General features: G+C 46.0%; 1 protein-coding gene across 13 annotated transcripts in view; it reads right to left on the reverse strand.

Moving 5' to 3' along the window:
* The window catches only part of MTSS1 (MTSS I-BAR domain containing 1), a 162,792-nt gene that overhangs the window by 94,277 nt on the left and 55,192 nt on the right, over positions 1-13,323 (reverse strand). The window lies entirely within an intron of this gene.

Genomic DNA, 13,323 nt, shown 5'->3' on the forward strand with positions numbered 1-13,323 from the left:
TTAACACTGGTTAAGGACCTGATATAACTAGAATCATGGATGATCAGAGATGAATTCCACAATTTGCTATGAAAATGACCTTTCTGCCCTGTTCAGAAAAGTTATTTCTGACATTAGGGCAACTTTAATAATAGCCAAATGGTATCCATTACCACACTGATTTAAGAGCTCAGAGTCTGTGTGTCTGAAAGTTACCATTTATTAAATTTTCCCCATGAGTCTTAATCCATTTCAGTAACTTGCATCTCAGGAATGATCATAGATATGGCGTGCCTTTATTTGACAATATCAGGAAAGTTTCCCTTTAAATAAAGCAAAACACTTGGATCACAACACATGGATCACCACTCTAGGCTTACTCCAGAAAAGCTACCTAAAAATCACATGGAGCTACTCAGCTCATTTCTCAGGAGATTAAGGCTGAGAATTATGATTTGACTTCAGAAGCACAGAGCCAATACACTTAAACCAAATTGTTCCCATTGGTTACATTATAAAGTCCACAGAAATCCTTGGAAGGAAACAAAATACAGTGGTCACAGTATCAAAAGAGACCACATAAAAGTACCTGGTCATCATCTGGATCCTCTCCCTAAGCACACTGATGGGACACCACCTGGGCCACTCCACTCCCACCTGGGTGCCCTCCCTGCCCTCTTACAGAAGCCCCTCCAGCCCCTGGACCCCATTTTCCCTGGGGCTGGTTTCCCAGGGATATGTCCATCTAGACCAAGTCCCTGAAGAAGAGGCCTGGGACCCACACATCTTCAAATCAGCAGCATCAAGCACCATGCCTGGCACATAGCTGGCACTCAAATGCCTGCTGAGTGAACAGTAGGTGGATGGATGGATGTGCAGGGAACCTGTATCCTGAAAAATTAATGAAATATACAGAAGAAACAGAATGAACTAAAATACTCTGACATTAAAGAAAGGTATGGATATTTATATGAGGAACAATTAAATCAACTTCAGGCAGTGAGAGCTGTCCTGAACATAGAATTAAATGAGAGTCCAAATAAAATAACTACATAAGTAGAAATACATCCACATATACACCACTGGAAGGAATAATGCCTCCTGCTGACTCTCTCTGCGTGTCTGTTAAAACCAGACTTTGTGCTCCATTTCCCAAGGAGCTTGAATAACAAAAACCACAGAGAATTAGAAACAGTCTCTATTTTCACAGACTCAAAGGCTCTGCCTCGTTCCCCATGCCAAATGTGGCAGGTGGGATGACCGTTCTAACCAGGTAGATACCACACAACTGTCCCAAGCATCCACCCACAGCCACGTCAGAAAAGAACTTTGAAAAGCCCTACTCTTCCTGGGCTCAACTGCGGGAGATAAAAAGGCACCTGGCAGCCCAGAGTTAGGTTTCAAAACAGCACAAATAATCATTGGAGCGGGTTAGAATAGGCTGGGCCCCAGAAACACAAGGCCTAAACAAGAAGCATTTTAACCCACAGAAAGTCAACAGCAGAAAAAAAAAAAAAAAAGAAAGTCAACAGCAGAGGGAGGGGGCAGGGAACCAACGACACAAGTTTATAATTAGAAGGTATATTTTGGTATTTAGAAAGAAGTACACACACACACACACACACACACACACCCTTAAACAGGGGAGGCAAGATCACGGCAATAAACCAGCAAGGCCTCTCCCACAACAGCACAGATCACTACCCCATCCCTCCAAAAGAACGGCACCTCCTGGGTTGGAGCTTAACCCCCTCCCACATGCCTCCCACCGTTGGCCAAAAATGAGGCCATGGCTTCATGAGGGAATCCACACAGTCACAATACTTCTTTCTGTGAAGCGCGTTCTCAGTGCATATGACACCAGTGGTTCTGAAATTCTGCACGTGGTACAGTTTCGAGCTAGTTCAATCCCAGAAGCCCCCGAACTCTTCCACGCCTCCCTTCCTCCTGGGTCCACCCCCTCCCCGGGATATCTCGGCTCTCCCCTCTGTGAAGGGGCTTCTTTCAGTGTCTTCTCCAGGAGGGCAAAAGGATGAGGGACTGACACCCTAAAGGCACCTGTGATCGCAGGCACGATCACAGGTACACGTACACAGGTACACGTACCTGTGTACATCACAGGTACACGTACACACAATTAATCTGGATCACACTCTGTCCTCTAAAAGGTGCCACCTCTCAGCCCTGAGGCCATTTTTAATCTAGAGAGACAAACTGGGACAAGGAGCCAAGATTGGTGAACAGGAAAAACCAGAAACAGCCCCCAAGCAAAATGCCAGAGGGCAGGCGGATGAGTTTGGTCAGTAGAACTGTTTATTACTCAGAACCTTCACCCTCTGAGGAAAAAGAGTTTCCGTAAGAAAAACTCACTAACACATCCCTGTTTTCTAAAATAAAGTTGATCGCTTTTTCCAACACCAAAGGGGAACAGTGAAACGTAAAAAGGCTGGGAAACCAACACCCATAAAACCCACCACCCAGAAACAACTCCAAAAATTATATATGTCAGTTTATTTCCTTCTGGGGTTTTTCGGTCCTGTAAACAGATGGATATTTGCAAACAATTCATGCCTGCACAAGCCGATTATTACAGTATCTACACAAAGAGCAAGCTTCATCATCCCCAGTTCCCACCAGAGCGCTCCCTCTTAGAAACAGAAGCTACTATTGTCTCAGGCTAATTCAAAAAGAACCCTGAAGTTGCGACTATGCACATGACCATCACGCAGGAAAACTGGCCAAACGGTCAAACAGTGGGATCCTAGCAAAGCCACGGGGGCAGACACCACTGAGAGAACATAAACCAGAGCCTCCCCCACACAGGTGAGGAGTGCAAGGCTTCCTTCCTGGACCAGTCTCATCCTTCACAGATGAGGCCGGGGGGACCTGGGGATCAGCACAGCCCCATAAAGGATTCCCCTATTCACTGAAACCACCAAAGCCACTTCAGTGATGAGCCTGTTCACAGTTTGCGCAACACACATTCAGAACCTGTTACGCTTCTTTGCATGTGTCTGTCTCCCAACTTAGACTAAGCAATCCTTAAGGTTTGGGGCTGTGCTTCATTCATCTTCGTGCCCTCTGTGTCTAGTCGGTGCTCAAGAAATGTTTACCGAGTACATAACCCACGAATACCGAGTACTAACCCTCGAATACAAGGAGTGGATGGAAGAGACAAGCCTTGAAAATGAAAGAGGTGGCCAACTTCGGTTTCCTTTTACACTAAAGGGGCAGGATCCATCCCAGTCTTGTCTGCAGGCTCTGTTCTTTAGTCTTAATGGGAAAGTCATGGTTGGAGTTTTAGATCTATTTACCCCATTTGCTAAGATTGACAATATTCCAGGGGTCCCTTCTTGGTGAGCCGGGCTCCAGGTTCACTGTGGGAAAGGGGGTAACCTCCATGCTGTTGACACTTGGTACCTCCCTGATGGTACCCGGGCAGTCCAGGATCCAAGGATGCCTGAGAATGAAGAGAAGCCTGTCTCCACACTTCCTTGCATCTAACACAAAAAGGGATCCCCCACTCCAGGGAGAAGCTCCAGAAGTACCAACAACAGTGGTGCTCAGCACGGTATTCCAGGGCCTGGCCCACAGCAGGTGTTCCATAAACATTTCTGAGTGAATGATAAAAGGTACTACATGCCAGGTAGAGCAGGGGACCCCAAGATACACACAGGACTCAGTCTCTGTCACCAAGAAGCCTTCCCACCTAAGGCAGTGGTTCTTGATCTAGGCACCCATAACAATCACCCTTTCCAAAATACTCAGGAGCCATGCTCTGTCCCGGACCTCCTGAACTACCTCTGAAGACAGGGTCTGGCACGCGTACTTTTCAAAGAGCCACCCAAGTGATTCTGACACTAAGTTCAGCACCTCTGCTCCAGAGAGTAAAATCAAGCTATTGTTATAATATTTATAAATAGTGGAGTGCAGGGATTTTTAAAAATTTTTTGTAAGCACTAATAACTCCCTTCCCACCCTCAGCTTTTCTAACCCTGACAGCACTTTGCCGTAATACAAAGCGGGCTACTCCCTAAGGGTCCAAGTGGATAGAGCCATGACGCTGAGCCATTTCGGAGCGGAGGGGTCGCTGCTCTCTTTAGCCACATGAGGACACTGGATGTCCGGTCCCCCACTTGACACCACCGCTTGGGGCCACTGTGCCAGGAGTTGCCTACGTGGTCTCCAGAAAGTGGCAGCCAACGCTGGCCTGCACCCTGAGGTCTGTGAGCACGTCTCTTCAGGAAAGAAGGAGTGCCCGCAGCCCGAAACTCCCTTTTGGGAATTAGCAGCACACTGCGCTTGGAGGTCTCCTTAGGCCACCTGCTAAAACCTCACGCTAAGTGAACACCGCACGTTTGTTGAGAAAGCTGTAGCCTCAGGTGCCCTCTGCTTCCAGAGGCCCCGGCAAAGAGGTGCAGGGGAGTTTCTTCCCTGGAGTGAAGAAAATCCCAGCATCTGGTGCGCGCTGAATGGTCCATAGCCCCCTCCTCCCAAAGCCTCCAAGGGCAGGACTGGGGACTCAGGAGGCCAATAGGAACCTAGGTTCACGTGTGCACGACCAGCCCTGAATCATCCACCTACCCGAGCCGTGCCCCCATCAACGTCAAGTAAGGGCCCTCACCTCCCTTCCCCCACACTCCTTACTGCAGCAGACCTGGTGAATTCTCTTCCCTTTCTTGGCTCCCCTGCCCATGTGGTCACTATTCATCTGCATTCAAGAGCTGCCTTTCCCTTCCTCCTCCTACAAGGACGCTCAGAGTATCACCTTTGCTATTCTGCTTTGTCCACTCCAGTGCCCTTTTGTAAACAGCCTACTATGTGCCAAGCATAGTAGACACAAAGATAAGTAAGATGCAAAGACACAGAGAAGAGAAAATTATGATAGAAAAACACAACAAAAGAGATAAGCCAGGGCATCTCAGGAGCACAGGGGCTGAGTGAGGATCATGGACAGCCTTCTGGGAGGTGGTGCCCAGCTTGAGTCCAAAAGACCAAGGACGAGGCGGGGATGGCCGAGTGGTGTTTGCAGACCGTAAGCAAAGCACAGAAGGAACCCTGTGTCTGGGTCTGCGGGAAGAAACTCGACACCTGAGCGTGACGAGCAGGTGCAGTACAGGTGGGGTATGGCGGGCAGGGGCCAGCGCTGCAGGGCCACCCTCTCTTGAATCCCCAAGGTGCCACCCACAGTTTTGCTAGGCTTTTCCCAGGAGTGATTTCATGACATAGAACCACAGACCTTACTTCAACCTGTCATCACAGGGCAACCAAGTCTACGGCCCTAATTAAAGTCGCCTGAGCACAGGCGTGGCCATCTCCTCCCAGCAAGGCCTGTCGCTACATAAAGGCTTCTCGACCACAAGCGCCAGAGGCTAGGTTCTCCAAGCAGCTTCTCACTGGCCTTTAATTTGGTAGCACCCGGCACTCTGGCCTGCACTGGACCATTATGGTTACAAAATGTCTCTCTAATGGTTGGGAATGTATAGATCAGCGCGCAGGGCTAAGGCGATATTAGAGGCCAGGCCCTGCAATTGAGCCCTTTGCTCCCCTCAGGCTTGGAAAAGCTCGATGACCACTGGGTTGTATCATGCCTAAAAGCATACACGGTCACAGCCTGCAGTAACACGGAATTACAGGCAACAGGGGCTCTCGCCTGTCCGGAGACCCGGCCAGTCTGAGATCTGCAAACTCTGCAAAAAGAGCACTTCCCTGATAGCTTTTGCTTGCATCAAGTCATTAGACACTACAGCCTCCAGACCTGCTTCCTTCTCTATATCAATATCACCACAGCTGTCTGAGTAATTACTGCGTGTCCAGCACTGTCCACAGTAACCCTACGAAGTAGATACTGTATTTCATTGATTCTAGGACAATTCTAGACTCAATTCTGTGGCCAATCCTTTTGTGCCCCACATTTTAACATCTCTGAAAAGCATGTCACAGTTTCATTGGCAGGATTTTTTTCCTTAGTGGTACGAAAAATTAAAGTTGCAGCTTAACTGAGGTTATCTTAAGTTTAAGGAAGTATCTATTTTTATCCTGCTCTTCCTGATAGGGACACTGCGAAGGGAGAGGGTAAATAACTTGCCCTAATGCAAAGGCTTATGCCAGGTAATCTGTTGGGTGCCTTTCAGCATGTAAATACTTGAACGTGTGTATATTCAAGAAGCAACGCTGCCTTCCAACACTGAAAACAAAAATTAGCCCTGCAGGGTCTAAGACATTTCACTCTCTGGGGTTCTTTAAAGATTCCTCTGCTCAATTCAACAATCTGCTCAGTGGTTAATTCTATTTTTTCCCTCAGTCTATTCAGTGAACACTGCCTTCCTCCCCTTTCCTAGCTCTACAGACCTTTGTTCATAAAATTTCATCCCAAGTTCATTCACTCACTCAGCCTTGCCTTTGGCCCTTGGCTTACTTTGTCTCTATCCTGCACCCTCCTCCAGGAAGCCTTCAGGGATTTCCTCTTGGCTACTCTCTCTCTCTCTCTCTCTCTCTCTCTCTCCTCGCCTCCTGCCTCCTGTAGGGTCCTGGCTTCCTGGTTAGTCTATGGGGAGAGTAGAGGGAGAATGAAAGGGGTCACACATTTCAGAATGAGCCCAGCTGGAAGAGGGTTAGAATGCTAGTTGGCAGAGTTTGAGGTTTATTATGCAGCAATGGGGAGCCATGGAGGGTTTTCAAATAGGGAAGTGGGGTGATCATATTTGAACTGCAGGAAAGAAAACCCATCAGCACATGGAGGCTGACCAGGAGAGAGGAAGAAGAAGACAGGTTGGGAGACTGCTGGTGGAGTTCAGCACAGAGAGATGCAAAAGCGTGTGGGAATAAGAACAGAGAGCACGGTTTCCATTTGAGCAGCAAGGAAATGCTCCAGTGCCCCGCAGACAGAAGTCTAGCCTTGCAAGCTCTATAACAAGGAAAGAAGAACAAATCAGGAAGCAGGCTGGGGTTCAAGTGGAGGGGAAAGCAATTCCTCCATTTCCTCCTCTCTTAGAATTTGATTTTAGTTTGTAAGTTGGAGGTGTGGGCAGGACATCCATGGGTCACTCTTCCCGGGGGATCTAGAGTGTCGTCATCGGCGAGAACTTCAGCAGAATGTAATAGCAAGCCTCATTTTTCCTAAGTCTCAACCCACCCTTAGTGACAGATCAGGGAATAGGGTACGCATTCACTGAGAAAAATGCATCTTTGTAGATGGTACCAATTAACATAACAGATTCTTAGGATATGTCCAACATTTAAGACAGCAAACCCTCTTGAGTTGTGATGTGGTAGAAAAGACACCATGGAGCCAAAAATCCTGGGTTCAAATCTCAGTTCTTTTAGGGGAGAGAATGGGGAATTTTTGTTTAATTGGGTATAGGTTTTCAGTTTGGGAAAATGAAACAGTTCTGCAGACAGATGGACAACAATGTGAATGTACTCAATGTCACTGAACTGTACACTTAAAGATGGTGAAAGTGGTGGGAATTCCCTGGCGGTCCAGTGGTTAGGGCTCTGTGTGTCCAATGCAACGGGCACAGGCTCTATCCCTGGATGGGGAACTAAAATCCCATATGCTGCATGGCGTGGCCAAAAAAAAAAAAAAAAAAAAAAAACGGTGAAAGTGGTAAATTTTATGTTATATATATTTTACTTCAATAAAAAATAATAACCCTGCAAGGGAGGTGTTATTATCATTTCAGGCAAGTGAGGAAACTGAGGCTTAGAAAGGTTCTGTAATTACGACGAGGTCGCACAGCTGCTAAGCTGCAGTGCTAAGATCCAAAGGCTCCACGGCTTTCACCCCCACTGCTGACTCTACAACCAAGATGGCAGCAGTATGGGGGCAGTCCAGGTCAACAGGCTACTTGAGTTCCCACAGTGCTGCTGAGGGGCTGGAGGAGGGCGGCATGACAGAATCCCTACTCTATTGTTGTGTTCTTACAAGCTCAATCAGCTCCACATGCCACATCTTGTCAGGCATGTTTTATTACGGCCCTAAACCTACAGATGTCTGTATGGAGAATGACGCTGTAGACAGGAGGTGTCACCAGACCTGCTTGATCCAAAAGACACAAAGCTAGGTTGTCACACCTCAGTTCACAGTTACAGGAGGAATTTCATCCCATCTCTTCTCCACTGTCAACCTCCCCTTTCTCTTTCCTACCCCTACTGGGTCTGCAAACGGATTCCCCACTCCAGTAACCATGGCCAGCTAAAACCTTCCCATCCACCATTTTATTTCAGCCATTCTGTTTAGACCTACAAGGTCAACTTCACATACATCCTTGACACTAGTCAACAACATGGCAGATTTGGTTATGGGGGGCGGGGCGGGGGCGTGGGTGGGAATCAATACCTCTGAATGTGACCAACCAAAATGCAAAGATGCCTAAAAGCAGTGAAGTTGAAATCAAGATCTCAGTGTATTCAGTCAAACAGTCAAAACTGACCACCCTTTTGAAAACAACTCCTATACCCAGAACCAAACTCCATTCTTAGCTTTATCTACAGATCTCACCTGCTCCAAGCTTTGATCCAGCAAATTCTACAAAGCTTATCAAGGTTTGACTCACTTTGTTCCTGTGACATAAAAGAAACACCTTTTGGTACACACGGGCCCTTTCCATCCAGCTACGGGCCTTCAAAGACGTCTTGAATGTATCAGGTTCCTAGTCAAAGCTGCTGAATGAACACAAGCCTCGTGGTTTAGATGGACATTTTTGGTCTATTTGGCTTCTAAACCCTTGTTTCAGAGTGGGTTTACTGCCACTGGATTTCATTTTGCTGCACTTGAAACTTTCAGCAGAATCTCTCAGCAAACACCGGCAGCAAAATAAGACCCGTACCACCTACACACTCCAAAAGTGCAATCTTTAGGAGATGGTGATAACATGGTACAATGAGAGAAGGTTTCATCCCCACAGTTTTAGATTTTCCCTATAAATACTTACTCATTTTCTAATTCCACAAACAATTAGTAGAAAGCACAGCCTGAGAAACTACGTGGGTGTCACCATCTTACTACACGGAGATAGTGTGACAAAGGATGCTAGCCAAGGGGCGAATAAAACGTGTCTGGCTCTGAATATTTACACAAGCTGTGATGACCCATCCAGCCTGACTTTTAAAACACAGCTTGCTCCAAATTTGAAATATACACTCTTAATGACAGACATCCTAAATGGAAAACAGTCCCTTTAGATATAGCCTAGATTTCTTGGACTGGGTGGGAAGAAAACAAACAAAAAAAAGAGCTGGCTAGGTAATACATCAAGGCAGGTTTTTTGTTTGTTGTTTTTATAGGATGCTACAGTACTGCAAAAGGTCCCAGCCAGAAATGAGTCAAAGACAATGAACCACATATTTCTGGTTGGTTTTTACTGATGTTCAGCATCCCTGTCTACACAAACTCAGGGATACAAGGCAAAGCGATGACCTTTATAGCTCATGTGCTAAAATGGGCTCATTCCACTTGACTAAGCAAAGTTCATATTTGTTCTTCTTGGTTTAGTTCTGGTAAAGAAAATGGATAGTTGTAACACTAGAGTCTCCCTCCACTGCATAAAGGCAGATGGTACGAGCGTCTCGCTCCTGCTCTACTAATAGTATCCAAATATCATCTCCGCAGAAGGATGTGTCTGCAAGCACAGGCTATTTTTAAGTTCATTCATTTAAAATTCTGATTCATTCATTCATTAAATAAATCTTTACTGAGTGCCAGGTACCGTGGATACAGAGATATACTGCCCTCATGGAGGGCAGAATTTATCTCTTTCCTTTCCACTTACGCGCTAGTGGAAAGGAAAGAGATGCAACAGGTTATGCAAACAAATTAAAGCTCCACATAATTCCAAGTGCCATAAAACACGGCTGTGGAAGAGAGAGTGAACGTGGGAAGGAGAACGCAGAATAAGGAGGATGGGGGTATTTTATCCAGACTGGTCAGAAGGTCCGTCCAAGATTACATTTGAGCTGAAACCATACAAAAGTCTGGGGAAGAAAACTCCAGGCAGAGGAACCTGCAAGTACAATAATCCTGGGATGGAAAAACATCTTGTCAGTATGACTGAGCACAACAAACTCGGGGGACAAGTGATGGGGGGTGGTTTAGAGATCAGGAAGTGGTACCATGCAGCCTTGCAGGCTGTGGTTAGGAACTTTTGACTGTGTTCTACCTGCAAAGGAGTCACAGAAATCAACAAAGAGCTACTACTTTAACTACAAATATACGGACGCTCTCGGCAAACATACTACATTTAGAATTGATGGTTTTGGAGGATAAAAATAAGGAAGTGGGCTTATGATAAACACCATTTGTATAGCACCCTAGGGCCTACCAACAGCATTCACAGCATCTCATTTAGATGGTCATGTCGAAGGCAAGGAGCGTCAGAGGTTAAGAACAAGCTCTTAATTACTAGAAACCAATTCATCCCATCTCTGAAGTGGTTAAAGAAGACAACTCCAGAGACTGCAGGTGAAAGAAGATGGCTTTAGGGCTCTTCTCCCACTAAAGACTTCAAATCATCTCTTTAACACAGCTTCAGACACAGACCCATGAGCCCAAAAGGCCTGGTCACCAAAAATAAAACAAAACAAACAACAAAACCCACACCTGTCATATTAAAATACAAGACACAGGCATCCTTAATTCTCCACGTTGATTGGTTCCCCTGAGACCTTCTGGAACACTTGCCTTTTTGGGGGGGGTTGTGTATGTTTGTTTGTTCCTGGAGTGCCTCTGCATCCCTACTGCTGCTAAGTTCATCAGGTCTGGGTGGCTCCAACCACCATCTTTCTAAACTGGGCTCCTTTCCGGGTCCATCTAGCCCTCCTTAGATACTTCTCTCCAAGTATACTCCTTCCCCAAGAAATCCCGCCACGATCAACATCCATTTCCTTTGTAAACACAACTTAGGAAAAAAGAGATTGAGAGCCTCTATTCATAAACATCATGATCAAAACTATTTGTACAGGACAACAAGAAGACAAACAAAAGCTCAATTTCTGCTATTTTCAGTGGCTTCACAGGAAAATTCCCAACCGATGCAACACACACTAAGGACACACGTCTCCACACCCAGTAAGTACTATTCTGCGGAAGTTTTAAGGGAAATTAAGCAGTCAAAACCACACTGCATCTTTAGGGATGTCAACTGGAATACATGCTTCATAATTAACTCAAGGAATGCTAATTAAGCTGTACTTTCTTTAAGCATGTGTGGAATAACAAGATGTACCCAAACTGTAAGGGACACAAAGGCAGTATCAACCCATTCATATTATTTTCATCCACTTAAAATTAAGGAGAAAGGAGAAGGGCATCGTGAGAAATATGGCCTTTCATTCATTGTCCAGGAAAGAGAATCAAGCTGACTTCTACCTCCTCTCCTCCTAAGTTAAACCTCAAGAATCCAATCCATGCACCTGGCTCTGGGGCTAAGCAGTCAGGGTCTCCTTCAGGGAGTCCCCAAGTTTAAAATGAAAAGCTCCACACTGGACTGATGTGTTATGTTAGTAAGGCGAGCTTTGCTTTAAAGTGGTTCTCAAATACCCAACGACAGCTCCATAGGGGTGAAGGAGGGCAGGCCACGTGAAATGAAACACTAAGCCAAAGAGGAGACCACACACATTCTCCCTCTCGAAGAAAATCACTCCTAGGAGGGCTGCGCATGGAGCAAAGCCGGTCACGAGCACACGCCTGACCCAGATGTGGCTGTGCCAAGTGAGCCCAGCATGGGCCGAGATGCTGAAATCCTGGGTGAAAGTCCCCAAGGGAGATTAGAGAGAGAGGGCTGCTGTCGGCTCCGCCACCCTGAGCTATTTTCAGCACCATGACTTCATTCTTGTTTGTTCTGAAGCAGCACAGATGGGCCGCATCAATTTCTGTTACTACAGGAAGATAAGGAGACCCAGGCTTGAAGCAGCATCTTTCTCTTGCCTCCTGTTAGGGCATCAACAAGCTGGAACCGTGGCATGTAAGCAGTTGAAAACACTGTTGCTTTGCTTTTCTTTCCCTTTTTTTTTTTAAACCAAGAGCATTTCACAAACATTGCCATGTTTCTTAGAACTAGAAACCAGATCCACCTGAAAAATGGCACAAGGTCAACTGCTGGGAAAGCACTTTAGCCTTTTTGGTTTTGTCGAAGCCACCCAACTGCAAGAACAGCCCCAGCCACTCTAGACACGGGAAGGCTGGTGCTGGTCAGAGAGCAGAAGAAGGGAAAATGCCCACAATTCAAGCTGGAGCTCAGTTTAAGGTCACTGGGGTTCCCACACATCTCATTATGCAAATATACCTCTAAAGGCACAGAGCTTTTCCTCGAAGCTTGCCAAGAAACTTAATGAACCAGACTGTACAAGGGGCAGGTATACACGTAACAGATTACAGTTACCACACCTCTCCCAGGCGTTGCACATCTTATGGAGAACTCCTAACAATCCTCTTATAATTCTTATCACTTCTATTTTAAAAGAAAGAAAACCAGCTCAAAGAGGCGGGGAAAGAACCAGGCCAAAAACACACAGCTAGTAAGAGTCAAAGCAAAGACTAACCCTTCCGCTCCGTGGTGGGGACTGTCAAGAAATTCTCTCTTTGAGAGAGGCAGACATGAAGCTTCAGGAGGAATCCTGATCCTTCCCTAGTCTATCCGGCTTGTCAGCTTCTGTCACCCTGCCAGTGACCATCATATGGAAATAGAGAAGATGGACAGGAAAACCCAGGAGCCAGTCCTACAACTGCCACTTCCTAATGACCCTCGAGCCTCACCCTTGAGCCTCAGGCCCCCCATATGCAAAGCTGTGTTTAGTTCTCCCTCTGTTACAGGCTGGAGACCAAGCACATCAAGGACTGACAATTCCTGGCAATTCAGCAGGTGTGCCATACATGGTGGCATTGACACAGGTGTTATGTGTTTGTATGTATGTGTGTGTGTGTATATATGTGTGTGTATATATATACACATATACACACCTTTTTTAATGGAATTGAAATTGACATAAAAGTAGCCATTTTAAAGTGAACAGTTCAGTGGCATTTAGTATATTCACCACAGCTTTGTGCAATGACCACCTCCACCTAATTCCAAAATATTTTCATCGCTGCAAAATGAACTCCCATGCCCACATGGCAGTCAGTCTCCATTTCCCCTTCCCACCACAAACATCCTTTTTGCCTCTGTGGATTTACCTATTCTGAACATTTCACATAAGTGGAATCATATGAGACCTTCTGTGCCTTTCATGTAGCATAATGTTTTCAAGGTCCATCCGAGTTGTAGCAAAAACCAGTACTTCATTCCTTTTTATAGTTGAATAACATTCCATTGTGTGGATATATCATATTAGTTTATCCATTCA

Source organism: Phocoena sinus, chromosome 17 (genome assembly GCF_008692025.1).
Source record: "Phocoena sinus isolate mPhoSin1 chromosome 17, mPhoSin1.pri, whole genome shotgun sequence".
Taxonomy (NCBI): domain Eukaryota; kingdom Metazoa; phylum Chordata; class Mammalia; order Artiodactyla; family Phocoenidae; genus Phocoena; species Phocoena sinus.